At 41.0% G+C, this 6,116-nt stretch overlaps 1 long non-coding RNA gene across 1 annotated transcript; it reads left to right on the top strand.

Annotated features, from left to right (window-relative positions):
• Positions 1 to 1,671: 1,671 nt before the first annotated feature.
• LOC139369772 (uncharacterized) lies at positions 1,672 to 4,949 on the top strand. The gene is made up of 2 exons (XR_011627066.1): positions 1,672 to 1,914; positions 2,250 to 4,949. It is a non-coding gene; the product is annotated as an uncharacterized lncRNA (long non-coding RNA).
• Positions 4,950 to 6,116: the final 1,167 nt, after the last annotated feature.

The raw sequence follows: 6,116 nt of genomic DNA on the forward strand, positions 1-6,116 counted from the left end.
AGAATGGCACCATGCCACATTGGCTTCAGAAACCGCCAGAAACTTTGGTTTACCACAGAGAGTGTTTGATTCTATATGTTCTCATCTACCTTTCCTGGCTAGCAAAGAACCAGGATGTTGACTTTGGTTTGGAATCTGAATTATAGAGAACGGAATTTTAAAACTGCATCTGAATGTATCTCATATACTATATACACAAAAGTATGTTGTCACCCCTATTTCAGCCACATCCCGTTGCTTACAAGTGTATAAAATCAAGCACACAGCCATGCAATCTTCATAGACAAACATTGTCAGTAGAATGGCCTTACTGAAGAGCTCAGTGACTTTCAAAGTGGGAATATCATAGGTGATTCCAACAAGTCAGTTCGTCAAATTTCTGCCCTCCTTGCGCTGCCCCGGTCAACTGTAAATGCTGTTGTTGTGAAGTGGAAACATCTAGGAGCAACAACGGCTCAGCCACGTAGTGGTAGGCCACACAAGCTCACAGAACGGGATCGCCAAGTGCGGAAGCGCTTAAAAATAGTCTTTCCTCGGTTGCAACACTCACTACAGAGTTCCCAAACTGCCTCTGGAAGCAAGGTCAGCACAAGAACTGTTCATCAGGAGCTTCATGAAATGGAGTTTCCATTGCTCCATGGCGGAGCAGCCGCACACAAGCCTAAGCTCACCATGGACAATGCCAAGTGTCGGCTTGAGTGGTGTAAAGCTTGCCGCCATTGGACTGAATCACGCTTCACCATCTGGCAGTCCGATGGAAGAATCTGGGTTTGGCGGATTCCAAGAGAACGCTACCTGCCCCAATGCATAGTGTGAACTGTAAAGTTTGTTGGAGGAGAAATAATAGTATGGGGCTGTTTTTCACGGTTTGGGCTAGGCCTCTTAGTTCTAGTGGAGAGAAATCTTAATGCTACAGCATAAGATGACATTCTAGACGATTCTGTGCTTCCAACTTTGTGGCAAAAGTTTGGAGAAGGCCTTTTCCTGGTTCCGAATGACAATGCCACCCGTGCACAATGCGAGGTCCATACAGAAATGATTTGTCGAGATTGAGGTGGAAGAATATGACTGGCCTGCACAGAGTCCTGACCTCAACCCCATCAAACACCTTTGAAATAGAACACCAGCTGCAAGCCAGGCCTAATCGCCCAACATCAGTGCCCGACCTCACTAATGCTCTTGTGGCTGAATGGAAGCAAGTCCCCACAGCAATGTTCCAAGCCTATCCAGAACAGTGGAGGCTGTTATAGCAGCAAAGGGAATACCAACGCCATATTAATGCCCATGATTTTAGAATGAGATGTTTGAAAAGCAGGTGTCCACATACTTTTACTCATGTAGTGTAAGTTGAATATATGAAATGTATAGTTTTTAAACTTGATACACAGACAATGAACTCAATATCTACCATATTGAAACTAAATATATAAATATTGAATTTGAATATTCAATTAAATTGAAATGTTGAAGCTGAATGCAATATTCATTCAATTCAGTTTCAAATCATGAAATACAAGTTATATTTTCAATTTGTGCATTACAAATACAAAAATATTCTAATTCAATGTTATGCAATTTCTGTTGGCATTGAAATCGCTCCATACCCTCCCCCGCCCTCCCGTTGGCAAATCATATCACACCTCTATCCTGCTGCTCCCAGCCTATAGGCAAAAACGACAGTACAGGGACAAAGAGCAGTTGCAATCCAATGGCTCTGACATGAGACGCATGTGGCAGGGACTTCAGACAATCACGGATTATAAAGGGAAAACCTGCCGTGTCGCTGACACCAACGCCACACTCCCAGATAAGCTGAACACCTTTGCCCGCGTTAAGGAGAATAACACTGAGCCACCGACGAGGCCCTTGCTGCTCACGAGGATTGTGGGCTCTCAATTTCCAAAGCCGACAAGAGTAAGACTTCCAAACGTGTTAACCACTATTATCGAACACAGAATGAGTCCATGCATCTTATGTGATTTGCTAAGCACATTTTTTTTCCTGAACTTATTTAGGCTTGCCATAACAAAGGGGTTTGAATACATTTCAGCTTTTCTGTTTAATTCATTGCAAAAATTAGCTACAAACAAAATTTCACATTGACATTATGAGGTATTGTGTATAGATCCGTGACAAGTCTAACTCAAAATCATTTTTGAAAAAGTTAAAGATTTTGAATACTTTCTGAAAGCATTGTATGTTCTAGCCCCCTGAACATCTGCTCATGAAAAAATCTGCCTGATCTCTAGCCTACAAGGAGGAGGTTAGTGCCCTGGCGGAGTGGTGAAGGGGAAGTAACCTCACCCTCAATGTCAACAAAACGAAGCAGCTGATCATGGACTACAGCAAACAGCAGAGATAGCACTGGGCCTCAGAGGAGAGGGTCAAAATCTTAAAGTTCTTTGGTATGCACATCACCAAGGGCCTGAAATGGTCCCAACACACTGTAACCATGGTGAATAAGGTACAACAGAACCTCTTCAACCTCAGGAGCCTGACGAAATTAGGCATGGCCCATAAGACCCTCACTAACTTCTAAAGCATTCTGCCGGGCTGCATCACCGCCTGGTATGGCTACTGCAACACTTGCAACCCCGTGGCTTTCCAGAGGCAGGCGCTGTCAGCCCAACACTTGACCTCCAGGACATCTGAGGCAGCCGAAGATCAAAAAGATCATCAAGGACCACAGCCACCTGAGCTACGGACTGTTCACCCTGTTACCATACAGCAGACGGAGACTATACAGCTGTATCAAAGCCCAGAACGAGAGATTGAAAAACAGCTTATATTGCCAGGCCACCAGACTCTTGAACAGCCACCACCAACCGGTACTCTGCCCAGCACCTTAGAGACTGCTGCCCCAGGTATATTTCGAGACATTGAACCGTGGTCACTTTAACAATGTTTAGATATTGTTTTGCCCACTTCATACAGTACCAGTCAAAAGTTTGGACAGACCTACTCATTCAAGGGTTTTCCTTTATTTTACTATTTTCTACATTGTAGAATAATAGTGAAGACATCAAAACTATGAAATAACACATATTGGAATCACGTAGTAAGCAAAAAAGCAAATCAAAATATATATCAACCAGCTTCATGAGGTAGTCACCTTGAATGCATTTCAATTAACACGTGGGCATTGTTAAAAGTTAATTTGTGGAATCTATTTTCTTCTTAATGTGTTTGAGCCAATCAGTTGTGTTGTGACAAGGTAGGGGAGGTACACAGAATATAGCCCTGTTTGGTAAAAGGCCAAGTCCATATTATGGCAAGAACAGCTCAAATAAGCAAAGAGAAATGACAGTCTGTCATTACTTTAAGACATGAAGGTCAGTCAATGTGGAACATTTCAAGAACGTCAAGTGCAGTCACAAAAACCATCAAGAGCTATGATGAAACTGGCTCTCAAGAGGACACCACAGGAAAAGAAGACCCAGAGTTACCTCTGCTGCAGAGGATAAATTCATTAGAGTTAACTGCACCTCAGATTGCAGCCCAAATAAATGCTTCAAAGTTCAAGTAACAAACACATCTCAACATCAACTGTTCAAAGGAGACTGCATGAAACAGGCCTTCATGGTCGAATTGCTGCAACGAAACCACTACTAAAGGACACCAATAAGAAGAGACTTGTTTGGGCCAAGAAACACGAGCAATGGACATTAGACCTGTGGAAATCTGTCCTTTGGTCTGATGAGTCCAAATGTGAGATTTCTGGTTCTAACTGCCATGTCTTTGTTAGATGCAGCGATACACCATCCCATCTGGTTTGTGCTTAGTGGGACTATCATTTGTTTTTCAACAGAACAGTGACCCAAAACACACCTCCAAGCTGTGTAAGGGCTATTTGAAGAAGGAGAGTAATGGAGTGTTGCATCAGATGACCAGGCCTCCACAACTGAGATGGTTTGGGATGAGTTGGACCGCAGTGAAGGAAAAGCAGCCAACAACTGCTCAGCATATGTGGGAACTCCTTCAAGACTGTTGGAAAAGCATTCCACATGAAGCTTGCTGAGAGAATGCCAAGAGTGTGCAAAGCTGTCATTAAGGAAAAGGGTGGCTACTTTGAAGAATCTCAAATTTAAAATATATGTTGATTTGTTTAACACTTTTTGGTTGCTACATGATTCCATATGTGTTATTTCATAGTTTTGATGTCTTCCCAATTATTCTACACTGTAGACTGGTACTGTCTGTATATACTGTATTTGAGTAACTACTGCTGTGCACATCTTTTCTATTCATAAATTGTTTTCTATTAATAAATGGTGTGCATAGACGTCCATAATGTCTATGCACACCATTTATATATTTATATTCCGGACCCTCACATTGCTTGTCTGATGTATGTCTGATATACAGGATGTCTGATATATATTTCCTTTTGATTATGGGTGTATTGTTATTGTCATGCTAGATATTACTGCACGGTTGGAGATAGAAACATAAGCATATCGCTGCACCTGCGATAACATCTGCAAATCTGTGTAGACAACCAATAAACGCTGATTTGATTTGATCTCCCTAGCAGCAGTCAAGCAATTGCATTATGCCATGAGTCGCTCACAATCTAGTTCGGTTGCAGCCACAGCTAGACCTCGTTTCAAAGGTATCAATAAATAATTGTATTTGTATGCCTAGCAATCACAAATGTAAAAAAAACAAACATGTAAGCACACTTTTATAAGTCTGAGTCACAAATGACAGCTCGAATAAGCCCCCTATGGTGAACGAAGGGCTTGTAGAATCATGATTCGTTCAAATGTTTTATTCATCGTTCGCTGGTAGTGGGTCTTGCGTGCTCTGGGCAATGGAATCAAATGAACAAAGTCAAAAGATTCGTTAGTTTGACAGAACGAATTGAAAAGATCTGAGTCAGTAAAAAGAGCCGAACTTTCCATCACCTTTTGACCGCTTGGACATTTTGGAAATAAAGCTTCTCCCCCCACTGTGCTGTTTTGGTCATAACATTATTATCACCTTCACCCAGTTCACGTAAAAATGAAAAGCTGCTTCTTGCAATAAAATGAATGTACCCACTGGGCACAAGCTGGTTGAATCAATGATGTTTCATCCTATTTTGTCAACGTATTGTGACGTGGAATACGAAAATGGATCAACTGTTGTTTCGAGGGTGACATTTCAACCGCAGTATTATCACCATGGTAACCACATGTCTACATAAACAAACCTTGTATTAAATGCATTATTTCCACGATCAGAAAGAAGAAAAAAAACAGCCTGGACAGCACCTCCTACCGGAGAATTGATCTGCCCGTTGGTCTCCCATCCAGAGTTTTAACCAAGCCCTGCTTACTGTAGCTATGATCCATGTTGGCACTGACTGTTACCAATGTGCTGTCATGAGAATGATTGTTGAGATATCTCCATTTAAAAACGAAATAGATTCAGTGATGCGGTCGAAGTCAATCCAAAGGGTAGGTTTAACAGAGAAAATGACATGTCACCATACTTTATCAATCATATATCTTCAACAGCTCTTTTTCCAATACAACCCAGAATTGAACTAAAAATAGACAGTACAATAAGCCTAAGGTTTCAAGCTCTGGGTGATTTAATTATTAAATTAACAATTTATTTGTTGGATTCGCATCTCCATCTCAACCAAACATCTACGTTAAAGAATAGTACTACATCAAATCAAACTTCATATAAAGTGAGTTAAAAGCTGGATTTGATTTAGTCCTATTCATTAAATTCGATTTTTGGTTGAGAGGGAGATGTGAATCCAACAAATAAATAGTTAATATCAATTATTAACTTGTAAACAAACTGGAATTAAAGTAATTGGCAAAGATGGAACTATCCAAGCAGAAGATACATCTCCTTCAAATGTTGATATTTGGTTGCGTTGACAACCAAACACAATTCAATATCACTTTTGAAATACAATAAATAGCCTTTTAACTTGTCGACAAGTTAAAAAATGATATGTTGGAGTTACAGAATTTAAGCCAGTGGCTCTATTGGAGCTTTCCAAGCAGTAGATGGAGTGCCTCCAGAAAGTAGTCATACCCGTTAACTTTTTCCACATTTTGTTGTGCTACAGCCTGAATTAAAATGGAGCAAATTGAGATGTGTCACTGGCCTGC

Source organism: Oncorhynchus clarkii, chromosome 17, assembly GCF_045791955.1.
Source record: "Oncorhynchus clarkii lewisi isolate Uvic-CL-2024 chromosome 17, UVic_Ocla_1.0, whole genome shotgun sequence".
NCBI lineage: Eukaryota > Metazoa > Chordata > Actinopteri > Salmoniformes > Salmonidae > Oncorhynchus > Oncorhynchus clarkii.